The sequence below is a fragment of the Hemicordylus capensis genome, chromosome 6 (genome assembly GCF_027244095.1).
Source record: "Hemicordylus capensis ecotype Gifberg chromosome 6, rHemCap1.1.pri, whole genome shotgun sequence".
In the NCBI taxonomy this organism is placed as follows: Eukaryota; Metazoa; Chordata; class Lepidosauria; order Squamata; family Cordylidae; genus Hemicordylus; species Hemicordylus capensis.
In genome coordinates, this window is record NC_069662.1 from 80704070 (window position 1) to 80725720 (window position 21651).

Sequence of the window (21651 nt, forward strand, 5' to 3'; positions counted from 1 at the left end):
ACAAGGCAGTAGACTGGAATCAGGAATATTAATAGCTTAATGAAATAGATATTATGTATAGAGAGGCAAGTGCAGACTGCTCTTCGGTGCTCTTGCTGCTGGCTGTTTGTTAGCCCCGCCTCTACTCCAAGACTGGAATACAAGTAACTAATGCCCCATTCAAAAGCTGGCCTGGATCAAGGAATGGATCAACCAAAAACACCACAAAGAGAAGCCTCTGAAAATTGGTCACATGTTAAAATTTTTGCTGTCTGGCAGCAGTTGGCACTCTGGGGTCCCACACTCCTTTTACTGTATATTATCAAAGTAGTAATCCTCACTGAAAACATTCCAGGGTAAAAGAAGCGCTAGGAACAGCCCTCTCCACTCCAAAATCAGAGGCAAGCCAAAATGCAGGCACGATGGACCAAGTGGTGTGTGTATCTAGCACTCCTCTGCAGAATCAGCCCTTGTTCAAATTATTACCCCAAGCTGACTGCATTGCAACAAGGTTTGGAGTATTACTCATCAATGTGCTGGAATGCTTTAGTTTACTATGTCATTTTGTTCACATGCTCTGAACTTCTGAAATTGTCCTTTTGGGTTATGGCGTGGGAGAGCTGGTCTTGTGGTAGCAAGCATGACTTGTCCCCATAGCTAAGCAGGGTCTGCCCTGTTTGCATCTGAATGGGAGACTTGATGTGTGAGCACTGCAAGATATTCCCCTCAGGGGATGAAGCTGCTGTTCCCCCTGGCTTCTCCAAGATAGGACAAGATTTATTTATTAAACCAACAAACTACCAAAGCATACAGTACGTTACCAAAGCACAATTATATACAAAGGGCTGAGAGAGATTCCTGCCTGCAACCTTGGAGAAGCCGCTGCCAGTCTGTGAAGACAATACTGAGCTAGATAGACCAATGGTCTGGCTCAGTATATGGCAGTTTCCGATGTCTTCTGTGTTCCTAGAGATCTCTCAAAACATCAGTTTACTAGTTATAAATGCAAATATATCATGTTAGGGTACAAACTGATGAAAATGCCAGTCCAGCTCCCTAGTTGTTAAATTCTTAAAAATTAGTAGAAGAAAAGCAATCCGGCCAAAAGTTAGAACATCAAAAGTATTGCTGTGGAGACACAAGGGTTATTTGGCTGAAGTGTTTTAAGAGAAGAGATGCATTTAATAATGCAAACCACCCAGCCAGGAAGTGGGATCTGGCATTACATTCCTCTCATTCAAGATTGTTATTTTAAGTCAAACAATTACCATTTCTCAAAACGCAGAGAGAGCTTAAGATCTAGCCAAATTTTGTGCATTTGTTCTTTTCATGGTTCTTTGAGTATATTAAACTGCAATTAATTAAAATCCAGTCCATCAAACAAAGTTATTCTGAACTGCTTACTTGAGTCTGCATGAACCATAAAGGGGATGTGGACAGATAAATATAGTCAACTGATATACCTCACTCCTCTTCCAAAAGGAAATGAATGTGAATTTAAAGGGGTCTAGCCAAAAATGCACTCATCAGTCATAAACCTATATTTATATGAAGTTGCCGTGTACTGAGTCAGACAGGGATTTTAACACATGGGTCTTTCCCAGCCTTACCTGAAGAAGCTAGGAACTGAACCTGGAGCTTTCTGCATGCAGAGCAAGTATTCTACCACTGAGCTCAACCCCACCCCTAAAACGCATGTGATAATGTCACCAGGGAAAATGGAAACATATGAAATCTATCCTACCACTCAGAATCTGTCTAAGAATCTGTCTCCTCACATCAGCTAGGTATGTAGTTGGGTTTCTTTTTTGCTTAGCAATGGGCCTAACCTAGTACAACAATTAATTTACATGTTAACTCAGAATGTAGAAAGGCAGTTATCAGCCATTTAATGCATGCAATTACTTCACAATACCTCCTTCATTCAATGCTGCTATTACCACATCCTAAGGTGAGGTGATGACTATGGTCCCATCCCACCCCACCCCCACCCATTTTTCAATTCCACTCAAGGCATTACTTCCTTTATTGGTAATGATTTAACAGTAGATTCCTTTGTGGGTTTAATGAAATATATTGCAGGGTTTTTTACCACACAAATTGTGTTAAACTGGAAAAACAGCATTCAACCCTTGGTCCCCATGTGCTTCAAAAGTATAAATTACTAAAAAGGAAGAGGAAAACAGAACAAGATTGCCACCTTGTGGAATCTTCTGTAATAACTTCTGTTTAATTCATTATGGGAAGTAGATGATCTTCTGCACTCAGAGATTCCCGCCCCCCGTCCCCTGTGAACTATAGTGGGTTAGGGTTTGCACAAGGAACTGCATAGGGAATCAATGTGGGGCATCAATCTCAAATGCATACAGAGAGTGAGAAATGTAGCGGTGCAGTCTACTTGGCATTGCACAGACAAACTACTATTCCATTGTATATTAGACTAACGCTGCACAGTTCTAAGCAATTAATAAAATATGTGGACTTGGAATAAGCATCCTTTATTAACTTAAGGAGCACCTTCAGTGGCGCAGTGGGGAAATGCTTGACTAACAATCAGAAGGTTGCCGGTTCGAATCCCTGCTGGTACTATATTGGACAGGAGCAATATAGGAAGATGCTGAAAGGCATCATCTCATACTGCACAGGAGGAGGCAATGGTAAACCCCTCCTGTATTCTACCAAAGGCAACCACTCTGTGGGCACCAGCAGTTGAAATCGACTTAATGGCACACTTTACCTTTATGAACGAGTACAAGTATCATCAAGACTTGTCAGTCTTGGTCATATTGGGAACAATATGACCAAGGCGGCATATTTGTTGGTCTACCAAGTATGGTCAACAATGTATTCAAATGTGCTGCAACTGACAATATAGATCACAACATAACCTCCAGTATATCCGTGGGCTCCTTCCATAGCTCCAATTTCTCCATTAAGCAGCACTCACGACAAAGTGTTACTTAGACATACAGTCTAAACCAGTGGTGGCTGGTGGCTCCTGGGACTGGGTGGGTGCTAGGCAGGGCAGGTAATGGGTGAAGCCAGTGTGGGTGGTGCTGGAAGCAGAGCCAGTGTGGGCAGTGTGGTGATTGGCCAGTGGAAGATGTCAGTCAAAAATAACTTAGATCTAGGCACCTCTTCTTAGATGATTCCTAAGGGAGGGGCTTTAGAATGGAGGAAGCTGGAGGTTATAAACAGAGATGACAGTTGATTGAGAAAAGGTCTCCAGACAGGGAGAGAAGGACTGAAGGTTGGAGTGGGAGATTAGGTGAGTAGATGTGCGGCCTACCACTTGTTCTCTGGATCCTTGCCTGACTTGGCTTCTTCAATCTACCAGAGATGTTGGAGGTGGCCTATCATAAATACATCGCTGAGGGACGGTAGAGTGCCTCTTTGTTTGAATGAGGCAATGATTAGACTGCTTCTTAAGAAGCCTTCCCTGCATCCCTTGGAGATTGATAGTTATAGGCCAGTCTCAATCTCCCATGGTTGGGCAAGGTGATTGAGAGGGTGGTGGCCGTCCAGCTCCAGGTGGTTTTGGAAGAAACTGATTATCTAGACCCATTTCAAACTGGCTTTAGAGCTAGCAATGGGGTTGAGACAGCCTTGATCGGCCTGATGGATGACCTTTACTGGGGAATCAACAGAGGGAGAGTGACTCTGCTGGCTCTTTTGGATATCTAGGTGGCATTTAATACCATCGACTATGGTATCTTTCTGGATAACCTGGGGGAGTTGGGGATATAGGGGGCACTGCTTTGCAGTGGTTCTACTCCTATCTCTCAGATAGATTCCAGAAGGTAGAGCTTGGTGACAGTTGCTCCTCAAAACAGGAGCTGCTATATGGAGTCACTTAGGGCTCCATTCTGTCACCAGTGCTTTTTAACAACTACATGAAACCGTTGGGTGAGGTCATCAGGAGATTTGGTGCTGTGCATTATCAGTATGCTGATTACACCCAAATCTATTTCTCCTTGTCATCTTCATCATCAGGAAACGGCATTCATTCCCTAAATGCCTGCCTACAGGCAGTAATGGGCTGGTTGAGGGATAACAAATTGAAATTGAATCCAATCAAGGTGGAGGTGCTCATTGTAGGGGTTCAGAATTTGAGGGATGAGTTAGATATTCCTGTGTGGATGGGGTTACCCTCCCCCAGAAGGAACAGGCACACAGATTGGGAGTACTCCTGGGCCCAGACCTCACCCTGTTATCTCAGGTGGAAGCTATGGCCAGGAGTGCTTTCTACCAGCTTTGGCTGATTCAACAGCTGCATCCATTCCTTGAAGAGGACAACCTCAAAACAGTGGTGCATCAGTTGGTAACCTCTTGGCTTGACTATTGCAATGCGTTCTACATGGGGCTGCCTGCATACGTAGTTCGGAAACTTCAGTTAGTTCAAAATGCGGCAGCCAGACTGATCTCTGGGGTGACCCAGAGAGACCATATTATGCCTGTTTTAAAACAGTTGCACTGGCTGCTGATATGTTTCTGGGCAAAATACAAAGTGCTGGTTATTATTAGGAGGAGAGCTGGTCTTGTGGTAGCAAGCATGACTTGTCCCCATAGCTAAGCAGGGTCTGCCCTGGTTGCATATGAATGGGAGACTTGATGTGTGAGCACTGCAAGATATTCCCCTCAGGGGATGAAGCCGCTCTGGGAAGAGCAGAAGGTTTCAAGTTCCCTCCCTGGCATCTCCAAGATAAGGCTGAGAGAGATTCCTGCCTGCAACCTTGGAGAAGCCGCTGCCAGTCTGTGAAGACAATACTGACCTAGATGGACCAAGGGTCTGACTCAGTATATGGCAGCTTCCTATGTTCTTCCTCTGTTACCTTTAAAGCCCTGAATGGTTTAGGTCCAGGTTACCTTAGAGAGCACCTTCTTCTGTATGATCCCCACTGCACGTTAAGGTCATCTGAGGAGGTCCATCACCAGTTACCACCAGTACGTCTGCTGGTGCCTCAGAGGCGAGACTTCTCTGTAGCTGCTCCTGGGTTGAGGAATACACCCCCAGCAGAAATCCATAGCTTGAGTTTCTTGGCCTTCAGGAGAGCCCTTAAAACCTATCTGTTTGGCCTGGGCGTCCAGGTTTTTAAACTGTTATAAAATTGTTCTGTGATGATTGTTTTTAAAGGAATGATTTGCGGGTTTTGTTTTTGCTGCTGTGCACCGTCCAGAGCAGTTTGGATGGGGCAGTATATAAATGAATGAATGAATGAATGAATGAATAAATAAAGAATAGACCCTTACACACCAGGGAAAAATCTCTGACAAGCAAGTGTGACCAAGATATTTATGCTGTAAATGTATAGCTATTATATAGGTCACCCAGCCAGGGAGGTTGTATTCCAGCAAAAAGTGAATGTAAGCTCATTATTCCATGTGTGACCTCAGAATCTTGAAAGGAAAACCTATATTAGAGAAGTAAAACAATACAACCAATAATTAACCCGAGAGTATATTATAACCAAAGGTCTGGCAATTGGTTTACTCTCTGTTCAGAAGTTATTATATTACTTTGTTTCAGCAGACCTTACGCGTGTGACCCTACAGAGTAGAGTAAGTAAATAAAACCACAACGCTACCCTCAGACACAATACCGTAATCGGATATAGAAACCGAAATCAAGATAGAATTTGGTGGTGGAGCATAATTTAAAAGCGGGGCGGTGATTGGGGGGAGGTCACATAAATATTTTATATTTTCAACAAATACGTTAACACTTAGGCCACATTTGCACATAATGCCAAAATGGAGTTGAAGGGGGCAGAGGTTGGAAACTGTGCACATCCAAATTCATGGCAAAAGTGACCTGTTTGGCTTTCCCTTGTCAAATTCCAATTTGAACCTTTTTGTGAGTTTCACTGCTCCAACTTGAGGTTTGAAGGCAGCAGCCTTACATATGAACACAGACGCTGCCTTAACTGCGGCTTCATGCTGTTTCTGGAGTGGAAATCATAGAAAGGGTGACCCAGACCTGCCCAGAAATGTGCCCGCTCCATGCATGCTGCAGTTCTCGGTGGCTGCCTCTCCAAGGACTTCCCCCCACCAATTCTGCACCACTCGTTGCCTGGCAACAGGGACGCCAACTCATCCCATCCCAAGCTTTTAAGCCTGTCAAAGAGAGAAGTCACATTGGGGGATGCCTACTTCCCACTGTGTCTCTTGTTCCCCCCTCTGGCGATCAGAAGAGATTGCCCTATCTAATGGCCCTATCCACCCCAAACACAGTACTTTCAGTGACTGTTGCTGGTGTCTGTCTTATGTTAGATAGATAGATAGATAGATAGATAGATAGATAGATACTTTATTTACGGCCAAGGACCAAAACAAAACAACAACACAAAGAATAAATTTTTAGATTGCGAGCCCTTTGAGGACAGGGATCCATCTTATTTATTTATCATTTCTCTGTGTAAACTGCCCTGAGCCATTTTTGGAAGGGCGGTATAGAAATCTAGATAGATTGGATGGGATGGGATGGCAAGGCAAGACAGGCAAAAAGCTTTTTGTTCTAAAACCAAAACAGAAACAAAAAAACCAATGAAGTATGTCCACATGCAATCATGGTGGCACCATAAACCGGGCAACCCAATGAGACTGATTCAAATATATCATCTTGCAGGGCGGTGCTATCCAGGGTCAAATTTACAAGGCTGGCTCACTCAGGAATTCTCTAATAGCTCTGCTCTATTATTTGGACAATCAAGTTGGAGAGGGGGCCCCCAGCCCCTTCCCATTGGGTGCAAGCATGCACTCTATGGTATTACTCATGATCAGAACTGTCCAGCAGGAGCAGCATTGCCTCCATTAAAAGGAAATATTCCTCCTATGTGATTACAATGGGTGCTGTTCGGGAGTGGACCACTGTCTCAGGAGAGTGGAAGACCATGGAGAGACCCATTCACAACTCATGAGAAGAACCACCCAGGGGTGCATGGGGATGGGGCTGAATCTCTAATAATGTGCGATGATAGCCCTTCCTCAAGGACCACTTTCTCATGAGAGTAAAAGGCCATGGAGACTTGCATGTGGGCTGGACAGCAGCTGCCACCCAACCTGGTTGCTCTACACAAGCAAGTCACGGGAACAGATAATCCCAGCAACACCTCTTCATGTCTTGGCAACTGCCACAAAGAAACAATCCAAGCAGTCCCTCTGCCAATCAGTTTGTCCATTCGAACATATCTGGAGGTTGCTACTTTTCTAACTGACAAGTACAATTAACCAGTCTAATGGCATGGTTCCTTTATTCACAGACAACTAAGGGGCAATTTTAGCACTAAATTGCCAGCTGCCAAGTGCTGCTTTGAACGTTGGAGTTTTATGTTGAGACAAGTCAGCAACTATACCAATTGGAGAAAACCATGGGCTGGTGATTGCCCTTTCACTTCTTTCCAGCTTAGGGCTGGACCTGCTGACTTTTAGCTTCACCGATGGTTACCCCTGGCTCTCTTCCTTCCCCTCTGCCCCCCAGGCCCAAGAGGCAGCGGCTGCCATGGCTTAGTTCTCCAGTCTCCTCATTTGGGGTGAGTGAGGTGCCTGTTGCAACTGCTTCCCTGTTTCACTTTCTTGAGCACTTCCCTTTTATTGGAAATCGGAGGGCTTAAAGGACGAGAGAGCTGAGGGGAGCCTGGGCCCTTCCCAATATGTTCAGGGAACGTTCGCTCATTGCTGCATTGTTCCACATGGAGTGATTAATGTGGTCATGGGGTCTAGACTCTTTGGCAAGATTTATTTGCCAGAATACTTCTCTGGCACTCTCCTCCAAGTTGCTGACCTGTGTAAGTCACTTGCCTGTCTTTTATATATGCTTTATATAGAATTCTCACTTTTTCAATGGCTATTGCTAATAGAAGTTGCATGCACAATAAAAATGGGCCTCAAACAACACTTTAACTTTGGTGTTTTTCTTTTCTTTTCTTCCTCAGTGAGGGATGTTCACTTAATATCCTCAGCAGCACAGCAAATATCAGGACACTGGGTTTTTGTTTTGTTTTTTAAGATGGGTGCAGAAGACTGTCTCTTTCTCTTCCTATGCACCCTTTGTGTGAGTGGAATGGAGATTAGCTGATACAATCTTTGTAACACCTTTCACATATCCCCAGTCTTATTTTTCCCCTCCCAGTCATTTAGCCTTTTTTGCCCCTTCTCAAAAGGGCATGTCTACTCAGAATTAAGTCCTGTTAAGCGTTTACTCTCATGTAAATATGCATAGGAGATGAAGATCCCCATAATACAATCCCTGTTTAAATATTCTGGTTTAAACCTGGTTATTTCTTTTCCTCCATGCTTTCTCTCTTGTTTCCTCTTATCTCTGACCAGGCAACTCTTTGTATGGAGCTACAAGGCACTTCACATTTCCCGTTTCACACTGTGTCCTGTCTCCTAGTCCAGAAATCAAGGAGCATTTGAAGAGTGAAACCCTCTGTCCCTCCCCTTATTACAGGGTAAACAAAAAAACAAAAACAAAACCTCTAATATAACAATATCAGAGCCACAGTCAGTCTCCTGCTGGGCTACTTTATTAATAACTATTATTATTATGTTACCTTTAAACAAAACAAACCTTTCCTCCTCCTTTGTCCTCTACAAGCTGATTAAAATGTAATTTGCTTTTATAGGGAATCCGTTTTAGCCAGATAGTCCCTACCATCTGATGGCAACACACTGGCATTGCATATGGTGGGTCTAGGATTCTTTGTGGTGTTGCTAAGGGAATTGGTGCAGCCTGTAGCCAGCCTAAAAGTCTTGTGGGGGTCACAAAAGTAGGGGTGGGCCATGTTATGTGGCAACCCAAGACCACCCAGCCCCTCTTTAGTAGGGAAGTGCACGGAACCATTCGGTGCTCCATTCTAGAAGCACCAACCCAGTCCCTTCAACCAGTGTTCTAGCCAGTTTGGAGGGCGCGGGGGTTATTTAAGGGGCAGGGGAGGTGCTGCCTACCTGCCAGCCCTCATCCCGCTGCATTTCCCCCTCTGGCACTCTCTCAAAAAGTAGGCACACAGGGCTGCAGCATGCATCCCTGCAGCCCTAGTCAGCGTCATAACGGAAATGGCTGACACACATGCGCACAGGTACCTGCAGGTACTGGGTACCTGCCAGGCCAAAAAAATGAAACATTATTCCACAGGCATGGAATAAGGGGATACCCCACTAAATGTTTCCAGAAAATCTGACCATGTACCCAGATCAGTCTGCATCTGGGTCATATCAACAGCCAATGATGAGACTTTCTTAACCCTGCCATGGCATCACAAAGGTGACATGAATGAGGCCCTTCCCAGAGCAACCACTCTAGAGGCAAAAGTGCATCACTCGCATCTGCCAAAGGGTAATCTTCCTTGTCTATATAGATTTTCGGAACTTAACCCTGAGCATGTCCAATTTCTCAGCTGGTAGCCATCTGCAGTATGACACCAAATCCAGCTCAATTCCCAAAGGTCAATCTGTTATACCTTGACTTAGTAGGGTTCCCAGCTCCCCATCTAGTTGCTTGAATGTAGCCAAGAGATGGTGGCCCTATCCAGAATTAACCAATCCCACAAACAGAAAGTCAGTAAGGTAGTGTACCATGCAGTATATGAAGTCCACCTCCTTCTCCAGGCAGATTTCAAATTGGTGCAAAACATCTTGAAAGCAGCAAAAGAAACAGAGTAATCCATGGGCAAGGCCCTGTCAACACAGTAGTCTCTCTGAAGAGGCCAAAGTCATCATGGAAAACTGGGAGAAACCACATATGGTCCACTTTGATCCTTTCAATGAATTGCTCTTTATAGCCAAAGTGGAACCACAGAGATTACAAGAGTCCAGGCCCATAGCCAGGAAGTGTCCTGGGGGGTCCTCCCCCCACAATTTCGCTTCTCTACCCACCCCCAGCCAGTGCCGAGCTGTTTATCAATGCTATGGGTGCTTTTCTCCTCGAAGATCAGGCTGCTGTGTGCCAATAGCCTGAAGCCCAATGAAAGGCTCTCCTGCACTTAACAGGGAGCCCTGCTCCTCCCCCACAGGCCGGAGGGTGCGCCGACCAGCAGGCAGTGCAGCAGCTTAACTGGTGGTGGAATGAGCAGTAAGCAGTTGGCATGCACACAGCCAGCAGCAGCAGCTCATGAAGAGGAGGACAATGTGATGGTGTGAGGCATTTTGTTTTCATAATAAAGCATTTGGAGAGACACTCCTGTGTGGCAAAGAGGAATGTATGCAGCAAGATACCTAGACTGCAGAATCGGGTATCTTGTCTGCAGGTACTGCAGTCACATGCAACGTCTCTTCAATGTGTGCAACTATCCATTCACAGTACTGCTATCCAACATTGTTGTCTATGGGGGGCATTATTGCACAATACAAAACTGAGCTCCCCTTGTTGTGGTGCTAATATTTAACATGCAGATTTGCTGCCAATGAAAGTCCTCCAGATGTTAGTTTTAAGTCGCTCTATATGAGTAGAGCAGGCACCCCCAAACTGCAGCCCTCCAGATGTTGCTGAACTACAACTTCCAGCATACCCAGCCACAAAAAATTGTGTCTAGGGATGCTGGGAGTTGTAGTTCAGCAACATCTGGAGGGCCGCAGTTTGGGGATGCCTGGAGTAGAGCATCTCAAATGGGGTCAGAAGTCCACACCAGCCCAGTCACTTACTGGCAGCAGCCTGCTTCTCACGATTACAATGGTATTCGTCTGACAAGGTGAACGTTGCTTCCATGATGGTGTCCCGTGATCGGTGAGCTAGGGCCTCTACTCATGCAGAGCGTCTTTAAAGTCTGAACAGGGCTGAAGTTTGCATGCATACCAGTTGGATTTTTGTAGGCTACGTTTTGATTTTAAGTGTCGGAAGTACTTTGCAAGGATTGTAACTATGTGATCAAAGAAAGGGAAGGTAGATAAGGAATGATGAATGGACTGGTGCAGGAGAAGTGGAGGGATTCCTACTTCTTTGGGGAAGTGAATGAGAAACCAACATGCTTGATTTGCACACAGCAGATAGCTGTAGCCAAAGTGTACAATGTTGGGAGGCATTAAGACACAAATCATGCTGAGACGTAGAATAAGTATCCTGGAAAGTTACATGAGGACGACGTTTCTGAATTGGAAAGGTCATTGAAAAAGAAGCAGTTGTCCTTCTCCAAGGCCAATCAAGTAAGTGAGGCTGCTGCTGAAGCTAGCTACATGATAGCCCATGAACTTGCATGGTCCTCAAAACCTTTCTTGGATGGGGACGTGATTAAGAAATGCCTGCTAATGAGTGCGGAGTTAATATGTCCAGATAAACAATAGGCATTTGCAAACATCAGCCTGTCCAAAAACACAGTTGCTTAATACCTCTATTATTGACATTTAAAAAACTATTTAATTGGATTTTTTAAAATTGGAAAACTTTCGACCTAATTCTTTGTTCCACAGACTCTTATTAATTAAACTGAACATCCTCCCTAAACTTATATTTCTGTTCTTAGCATTACCCTACCACATCCCAGAAATTCCACTGAAATCCTGGCAATGCATTTTGGACACTTTCCTGTGGAATTACAAATCACCTTGTATCCAAAAAGCCTCCATACATTTGGCACCTATTCAGGGAAGTTTGCAGGCCCCTGACCTTATATTATATTAATTTTTCAGCATTCATCAGACCCGCAGAAGTGGACTACCTTTGAGTTATTTACGTCATCCTTTTTCTTTTGAGGAAATTATATAGCAGCTGTACTGTGACTGTCTGAACTTGACTTCCAATCACCCTTTCTTATACACTCTCTTTCACTGCTAGGATAAATGGATAAATACTCTAGCTCCTACTCCTTCCCCTACATCTACCCCCTTCAATCAATATCAGTTTTTGCCTGCAACACATGCTAATTCTTTTACTACTTGGAGAAAGAATTTAAATTACAAAATTTACCAATTTAATTTCCAGAGGCAAAATAGCTTCACTGCAACAACTTATGGACAATTATGATTGCTCCATTACCTTACCTTGAATATTCATCATTGCATTACCTCTAATGGAAAAGTTATCCTTGTTAAACCATCCTTTTACTCCCTTTGAGAGATTCATCACAGATAACAATTATACTCCCAGCTGGCTCATGAGCCAAGATATATGATCTTATTACATCTTCTAAATGGGGATCAACTCTCTCTTATAAGAACAAATGGAAGAATGATTTGGACGTTACTATCTCCGATGATGACTGAGGAGAAAAATCTGGATCTCCTATTCTCTCACTTCTTCCTTGAATATTAAAAACTTGCTTTTGATGTAATAATAAAATAGCACATACCCCCAGCTCAGTTATCAGCCATTTTTCCTTCACTCACTCCCAATTGGGAGTCTTTTTCCAAGTAGTAAAAGAATGCTAATTGAAAACTGATTTTAAGCATCCATTCTAAATTGATTTTAATTAGCGCATTTATCAATTTTGTGTATGGGATTTGTCTAGAGCAATTTTTGTGCTGCACCTGTACTGTACATCATTGTACCAATTTAACTTTCTCCACAATCAGACTTAGCAAGTACACAGTAGAGAGCTCTGCTGAGATTGCAAAAGGTTTCGCAAAATGTTCCACTTGAGTGAGAAGGTCCATGCTGGCTCATGGGGACAGCACAGCATCTGTTGGACGTCATTACGGCATCAAGTATATTGTCCGCTCCATCAAGAAGTGGGAAGCCAGCATCTTTGCCAGTGTGGTATCCAACACATCACAGAGTCTGAAGGTGGTGTTCCATCCATGCAAGCCCCGCATGGAATGGATGGGAAAGGCCCTCAGCCTGTGGATCAAGAACCAAATCCAGGAAAACATGCCACTGAGTGGACCAGTAATCTGTGAGAAAGTGCTGCAACTCTACAGGTGCTTTGCAGAGGAAGGTGATCAAGCGGAAGCAACATCTGAAGGCGCCGAGTCCAGTTTCCAGGCCAGCAGGGCCTGGTTCAAGAGGTTCAAGTGCCACTACAGCTGCCACAGCATTAAGCTGTCTAGAGAAGTAGCATCAGCAGACCACAAGGCTGCAGAACATTACCCAGCAGAGTTCCAGCAGCTGGTTGAGTCTGGAGGGTACAGGCCAGAGCTGGTTTTCATTACTGATTATATGGGCCTATTCTGGAAGCAGATGCCATCCCGCTCCTTCATCAGCAAGAAAGAAAGAACAGCAGCTTTAGAGACAGAGTGGGGAATGCAGAAATATGTTGTACTGGAATATATTAAGTTGCATGTTGAAATGTTTCTGCTAATGCATATTTGCATAAAAATACCTGTTTTCTGTTCTTAAATTCTTGTGACTTCAGTTGCTGTTTGTGTCGCCAAGAACCCACCTGTTAAAAATAATGTGTGTGTCACAGTGTGAGTGTGTAGGGGGTGATGCTTAACTTGCAGCGGGGTGGGGGGGCCTCCAAAGGCCTTTAGGTTCGGGCTCCAAAATTATCTAGGTGCACCTCTGTTTGCAACTCTTGAATGAAATAATGAGTGATGATCATTCAGTTGAATATACTCACTGGGTTGGTACTAAGCCCTCTTGGATTGATTGATTACACTGCAATTTCACGGCATTTAATTCTTTTTCTGCAGAAATTTGCTATTGTTAGTTGCCCTGAGAGTGCCCGCTTTCCAGGAATTCTCCATTTGAGAGTTTTTGATAAATAGCTTTTAGATTATAGTCTTATCTCTACCTTGGACGAAGAGGTATGTCCTGTCCATATGAAGTGGTCACCTAAACATGAAGTGCTGGCTACTAAAATATTATCTTCAGAGCCAGCTAAGCTGATCCATACAGCACTTGCTGTTGGTGGATCAGATGTTTCCACTTTAGAAAACTATACTAAACTGATCCAGGGGCTTCAATCAGCGCTATCCACAACAGAAATTCATACTTCTAAGGATAAGTCTATTTCTTTCTATCCCTGGTTTGACTGAGTGGGAGTTGATAAGGCATTTAAAATTGTATATTGAGGATCCATCTAGGTATTCCATTCAGGACTTATTAATGTTGAAAAGACGGTATAAACAGTTGTTGCTTATTTTTTAAAAAGGGAGGCTGTTAGAGCTTATTGGAATCAACTGATTTTGGGTTCTCAAATGAAGAATTCTGCCCTGTTTTGGCATCTTGTAACCCTGATTTTGGCTTGTTGTCCCGCCAGCTCCTCATATTTAATATCCGCTGGAGTATGGGAGGATTATTTTCATACATTTTCATATACTGTATGTGCAGGAAGGGCTGCCCAGCACTGATTTGGAACTTGATGTTGATCTGCTCCTCAAGTGGGCCGCAGCTAATTGTGTGGAAATTGTGGCTCTTGTCAAACAACTTAAACCTGGCAAAGCTCCATGTAATTATTTTGTCACAACAGAAGTCACAAGCAACAATTTGAAGTAGTGGACCCCTGTTCTGGTTTCTTTATTTACCTTCATAGACTGTACTGCAATGGTCCCAAGAGACTGGGATATAGTTATAACTCCCATTCAGGTTTGTTTTTTTTTTAAAGCAAAAGCGATCTTCCTGCCAAATATAATCCCAGCAGTCTCTTGAGTGTAATTAGTGAGCTGTATGTCAGACATTTAAATGGAAAACTTTTGGATTGGCTCAAATCATAAAGTATTCTGGCAGAAGAACAAGCTGGCTTTCAAGCTGGTCATTCTCCATTAGGGCAAGCTCTTATGTTACAGCATCTGGTTGAAAAATATATCAACAAACCTTGTACTGCATTGTATGCTGCTTTTATTGATTAAGTTTGCCTTTGACCTAGTTTCTAGAGTAAAATTGTCGACCAAACTTAAGAACTCTTCCACAGATACAGGGGTGTAGCAAGGTTGGAGTGGGCCCAGAGACAAAATTTTAAAAATGCCCCCCTTCCCCCCACTGAAGCTTAGCTCATGAAGTACAGAAATCTTAAATGAGGCTGAACAGTGGTAACAAAAAGCATAGTGTTTATATGTGTGTGTGTGTGTGTGTGTGTGTGTACACACACACACACACACACACACACACACACACACACACACACCCTACCTATGTGCCACAATAGAACATCATCCTAAATTATTTTTTAAAAGGTTTTGTAAATTGTGGACGATACAAGTCATTTAATGGTACTAGAGAAAGACATGCTGTTCTGGAGCTCCAGGTCTTAACACACACCAATTTCAGAGGATGAATACAACTGAAGGAAACCCAGGAGGGTGCGCAGCTGGGGGAGTCAGTCATGTGACTTGCCTCTGGGGGGTCCTCCAAGGCAGTGGGCCCCCAGACAACTGTCTCCCCTTGCCCTATTATAGTTATGCCCCTGCACAGATAGATGTTTGTTACTTTTATTGTATAAACTTCATGAAAACTCCTTCCTGAAAGTTGGCTGCAGTATACAAGGTCATCTCACCAAAGAAATTCCAACCTGGAGAGGTGTCAGACAAGGCTGTATATTAACACTTTATTTAATTTTTATATTAATCCCTTGGTTTCTCATTTGAATAATTCATCCCCCAAAGCTAGCATATAGACACATTGCAATATTACTCTACACGGATGACGTGGTTTTGCTTAAGACCCTGAGTGGATTAAACGTCGATTACGCTCTCTTGCCTTATATTGTAACAAGGAAGCCTTAGAGAATAATTATTCTAAGACTAATATCCTTACCTTTGCCCAGGTGTCAAAACGCATACATGGCAACTGAACAGATAAGCATCTTCAAATACTTGGGAGCAGTATTTCAAGCTTCTGGTAGGCAGAGTGCTCATTCAGATTATGTATCCCAAAATCGGCTTTAGCGCTAAAATCTTTTATTTCTCCAGAGGAGCTTTATTTATTCCAGCAGCAATAAAACTATTCTTAGCAAATTCTCATGCACAACTCTTTTATGGAGTTCAAGTTGCACCTTATGATAATTTTGTCCCATTGGAGACTGTACAATCAAATATTTTAATAAATATCTTCCAAGTTCCACATTGTGCACCTAATGAAGAAGCTGGTATTAAGGTGGAGACATTATTATGCTTATACATTTCTGCTTATTGGCTAAGGTTGTCTTTCTTTCCTGTAGGATTGGTTCCTCTGATGTTAGTTGAAGAGATTTTTCCCACATCGAATTGATCAACAGAGATTATTGTATTATATCGTTTCTCACAGGAAGTCCTTATAAAGATGGGTTTGGAGTATGCTAAGAGAGCACTTAGATGATGGACGAAGGTGATGAATATGGAAAGTCAATCTTGCCTTCCAAGAGATCTATTCGTCAGCAACCAATTTTTTTATTTTAAGACCAAGCTATTTGAACCAGATAACAGTGTCAAAATTTAGAAGAGCTTGGACCCTTGCTCATTTTAATGTCCTTCCTACAGCTGTATTAGAAGGAAAGTATAAGAAAATTCCATATGTAGCTCAGCTATGCCCTTGCAGTTCAGGTGCTATTGAATCAACCATTCATGTCCTCCTATACTGCCTTTTTTCTAAGGATATCCAAACCTGTTTTATCACCCCCTTTATAGTAAATTTTCCAGACCATACAGATCTATTTTATCTTCAATATTTACTGTCTGAACAGAATGATTTAATTTCTTTAAATGTTGCAAAATTTTGTTTTATAGCTTGTAACAATAGTCAACACTTGGTTAATTTGCCTTAGTTATTGTTTCAATTTAATGGCTTGTAATCCAATCATTTTGTTTTGCTTAATGTTTGCTGTGTTCCGCTGGTCAATGACCATAATAACGGATTGATTGATTAATGGATACAAGTTCATTCATGAATATTTACATAAAATAGGAAAGCTAAATATGAAAAATCTAAGATAATAAATGCGAGAATAATCAAATATAAAACAGGTATGTTACTCGCAAATACACCCCCCACCACCACCTTCTTATATGGCATGCCAGCATAGGGGATGAGGTTTAGGGTTTTTTCTGACTTTGCAGAGAAGAGCTGGGGAGTGAAAGATGACTCATCAGTGTCCCCTGCTGCTCTTGTCGTTTGGTTCTCAAAACAGCTGAGAAGAGCTTCTTGGGGCTGCTGAAATCCGATTCCTTCTGCCACACCCTAGAAAGGAGAGCTATCTCAAAAATAATTGGCACCTATCACATTTGAATAGTTTAACTCTCTCATATGTCTGAGGTAGATTAGACCCATTTCCCTATCACATAGATCTCATCTCCTAGCAGTGGTACTGTGACTGCTTCTGTCTGATGGTGACCTCCTTTATTTTGCATTTTACTTCAGAACTTGTAGTGCTCAGTGCTGTTGTTTGGCTTTTATCACCCTCCAGCCTTGTACCTCAAAAGGTGGAAGGGATGCTGAGTTCCTTATAAGGGTCAGAGGGCCCAGGACTTAACACAAATAACTACACATTCAACAGACATTCAATAGGGGTGACTTTGTCTTCTATATAAAGCTTGAAGTAGCACCTGTTGAAATTCTGCCTGTACTTCAGCAGCATGATAACCTGAATGTTAACTCCACCTACTGAATATCTGTCTCTCCTTCAGCTGTTGCAGGGCAGATTCCTGGACCACAGACTTCCCCTGGGCACCACAAAACTTCTGATGCTGATTTCTGTCCCCTCTCTGCTCCCTTACAGGGAGACAGTTTCCTGCTCTGCCCTCAAGGGCTCACATAGTTAATTACTTTTTTTGGTTGTTTTTCTTTCTATACAGATAGCTATAAACAAGCTGTTGCCTTTGTTTATGTGGCTGCACTGAAAAAGTGAGAAACTGGCACCAGTATCAATAGAGTACTACTGGAAGAAGGTGAAGTTTACCAACATAGGGACAAATGTAATGTCTATTTATAGCACTAGTCTGGGGACTACATCATATGTAGCTCTGAAACAAACAGGCAAAAATGTTTTATTTCCTGTGTTGGCTACTGCAAGCAAGTGTAATATTTCCAGCAGCCTTCTTCATTCACATAGCTTGCAGTGAAACATGTGAACTTCCACTCCATAATCATAGTCAATGGTTCTGATTACATAGAGGTAGAGGTAAAGGTAAAGTGTGTCGTCGAGTCGGTGTCAACTCCTGGCAACCACAGAGCCCTGTGGTTGTCTTTGATAGAATACAGGAGGGGTTTACCATTGCCATCTCTATGCCCTCAGAATAACTTGAAGGGAGATTATGCTAACTCCCAGTGGAACAGCGCCTTTGCACTGGTCAAGTGAAGGACATCAACCACTATGTCCTTTATTGTCCTATTTACGATGTGATCAGGGGGAAAACACTAATGATAGATAAACCTAAGGGGTTGGATGTAGAACATCTATCTTTTTGTGGATGCAATTCCATATGTTGTCGTCAGTTTGGCACATTTGCTATGCTTTCTTTTAAACTCTGAAATAAATTTATATGTTCTAAAATGTAGCTTTGGTTTTAGTTCAACCTAACTAATGTAACTTCTCAGCATGTTGTATTTTCTTCATCTATGTTATGACCTGTGGTCACAACAATAAACTTATTATTTACAGTGTGAGAGTAAGTGAGTGAGTGAGTGTGTCTTCTTTTTTGAACATTTATTTCATTTGTCAAAGTAAGATGAAAAGATTTTCCAAAAAAAGAGTTGTGAGTAGCAGAAGTGTGTGCCACGTCCCCAGGCAGAGAGAAGCTCTGCTCCTCCACCCCACACTGGCTCCCTGAAGAGGTGTGTGCTGCTCTCACAGATGGCACTGGTACCCCACTTCCTCCCCTGGCAGATCACCTCTCTGGGCAGCACACATGCGCTGCCACCCGCCACTTCCTCCCCCTCTGGTCCTGTTCTACGAGGCAGTGCCTCTCCAGGCTCGAATAGTGGTAGAATATGTAAAGCTTATGTAAAAGATCTCTCTTTTTAGTTGGAAGGAACTTTTACACTGGATTTGAAATGGGAAGGACTGTGTTGAGGAGGAAAGATTTTGGGAACTGAACGGGCATGGATAATAAACATACATATGAAGCAGTTTAAAACTAACATTATTAATTTATCAAGTACAATATGTACTAAGTTTAATAAAATTAATAATAATCATTTGCATAATTAAATAAGTCTTTTCTTTTCCCAACCTCTGTAATTGTACAAATAGCTGCACCAGCTAGTGTGAACTGCCCTGTGAATACACCTCTCTGTTCCAAAGAGTTTTGTGACATCACAAGATGGTTTTGTGATATCTCAAGAGCCAACCAATCCATGTTGTGCACAGCTGGTTTGTTTCTTCTAGAAAGGAGTAGAACAGGCATCTCCTGAGCTCAATCCTGCAGGAAGGTATGTGCAGCTAACCAAAATTAGGATACTGCAATTTCACAAGTAGATCACTCTAATGAGGTTTGTATACCAGATCCCCAGTTGTACTACTACTAGTACTCTTTAAAAATATATATATAGCCCTTTGCCTGCTTAAAGTGCTTCATAGGTTTCACTCTTAATGCTTTCCAGTTTCACAGATAGAGGACTGAAGCTGAGAGAGAGTGACTTAGCGAAGACGGCCAAGATAGGACTGGGCCCCTCTCTTCCCACCTTTAAAGATAGATTAACTGTAGAGGAAGAACGGCAGTTCAGTCCCCAAATAGCAAAGCAAAACCAGTTTGGTGAGAAAGTAGTAAAGCAAGAGGTCTTGAGACAGTTCATTAGTATTGAAGAACTACAAGGATTTATTTAAAGAAAAGGTTACAAATGAATGTGAAAAAGCCTGCAGTTCATTTCAGCTGTAGCACGTGGCTGAAGAGAGAGCCCAAAACGAACAGCCATCTCTGGAGAGACAAAATGGAGACTAACACAGGACAAACAAAGAGGGAAGGAGTCCATCTTTTTTATCCATGACCCTAACCCCACCCCAGTCGTCACTATGATACATTGCAGCTCAGAGCCGATGCTGCCAGGGTCCTAGTTCCAACACTAACTGCAACTGGCGATCCCACCCATGCCTGTGGGGACTTTCCCCCCTCCAATCAATCACCCATTCTATTTTAGCTTGACAAAGGAGGAAGGGTTCCTTCAGAAGGAAGGAGAATGAAGGGAACACTGTGCTCCACTCCAAATAAGGATTGTCCCTTTCATAGTTGCTATTCCTCTAGGCTTCATCCAGTAACCTACAATCAAAAATCACCCTTACATTTAAACTGATGTTTTAAAGTTTCCCATTTAGATAGCTTCTACAGTTATGTGTGAAATATTTATGTTCTATCAATATTGTTCAAAATGTCATTGATAAGAGGCAAGATGTCAGCAAGGAGCAAGACTGATAGATGTTTTGGTCCTGATCTAAATACTAAAAAGAAAATTCAAAGGAAAAATAATTGCCAAATTGGCTACAGGTTTACCTAGTTTCCTGAGAGAACAATAGAATCAATCTCATCAATTGGAAATTGCACCATGGGGTTTTAAATACTTCCAGAACTCACTATATCAGTCCAGCACCAGAATGCCTCATATGTGCATTTATGCCCAAAGACAAACTACACAGAATTATGTCTCCCCACCCCTTAAATAAAACCAAATACAAAACAGCAGATTGCAAGTTCAAGTACATGGAAAAGGGCTGCTTTGTACATGTTTTAGAGCACACCCAGTGTCTCAGGTTAAAGTACAGAAGTGTTTTACAGGTTCTTTGTATCAATAGCTATGGTAAAGCAACTCTGATACTTCTATACTGTAACTTTACTACAGAAACAAGCATGCATAAATGATTCCTTGGAAGGGTGCTCAGGATGGTAATCTCAATAATGTCTTGCAGAACAATCTATCTGCACAAAGGGCTTAGTAGCTCAAGCAACAAAGCAAAAGAGTCTAAGTCAATGCAGAATTTGTTCACATTTATTTCAAGATCATGAACATTCTAGAAATAAAAGTCCGTTAAAATACAAGTTATCACAGAATCCAATGAAACAGATGTGTTCCTAATTATCTTCTACACCCAAACATTTGATTCCAGGTATCATACAATTCCAGATCTTTGGAAGAGACACTGGGCCGCACAGTTTTTAAAGCACTGTCAAAACCTTGAAAAACAATAGGTTGTACTTGGTCAGGTGTGATAGTTGCAATGTCAACAAAATGAAGGCTACGGATAGGGCCTAGAAAAGCCTCTCAACAAAGCTGAGTCATGTCAGCCCCAGAAAAACCATCTGATTATTTAACAATGAGGTCCACTTCCTCTTCAGTTAGGAAGCAATGTTCCTTTGACATCAATTGAGACACGATCTGCTTTCTGGCAGAAGCCTCAGGAAGCGGGATGTAGAGTCTCTTCAATAATCCTCTCCTCACCTATCTCCTGTGGCCAGCTGGTTGCTCCCACAACCAGTATGGGGTCTTCAGAAGAGGTTGTTGCTCCATCTAACTGAAACAAGAACTCTGTTTTAATTCTTCTAGATGACTTGTGTTTCCCTTCCCCACACTAAGATAAGAGAGAATAAATTTCATCAATGAAGATTACTGCTAGGGATGTGCACAGAACCAGCTGGCCCAGTTCGGTCTGGCACCCCCTCAGAACCCACCCCCCACCCCCCACAATACAGTCCAGGGGGGTGGCTCACGAGCTTTAAATTCTTTTTTTTTAAAGATTATTTATTTACCTTTTACTCCCCTTGGGGGAGTTCCTGGAGGCAGGGGGTCCGTAGAGGTTCCCCCTCCCCTGCCGGCCTTCAAAATGATCCCCTCGCCTGATTCAGGCGCTCTTTGGCCTGTTTTCGGCCTTCACCTGGCAGCCATTATGCAGGCCGCACGCCTGC

At 42.8% G+C, this 21651-nt stretch overlaps 1 long non-coding RNA gene across 3 annotated transcripts in view; it reads left to right on the forward strand.

Moving 5' to 3' along the window:
• The window catches only part of LOC128328974 (uncharacterized), a 40630-nt gene extending 22206 nt beyond the window's left edge, over window positions 1-18424 (forward strand). The window contains exons 4-5 of one of the 3 annotated variants that reach the window (XR_008309478.1): window positions 15612-15685; window positions 16005-18424. This is a non-coding gene — a long non-coding RNA (uncharacterized LOC128328974). Of the gene's footprint in view, window positions 1-3090; window positions 3248-15611; window positions 15686-16004 lie in introns of those variants that run through there. The other 2 variants (XR_008309476.1, XR_008309477.1) reach the window with 2 other exon arrangements.
• The last annotated feature ends 3227 nt before the right edge of the window (window positions 18425-21651 follow it).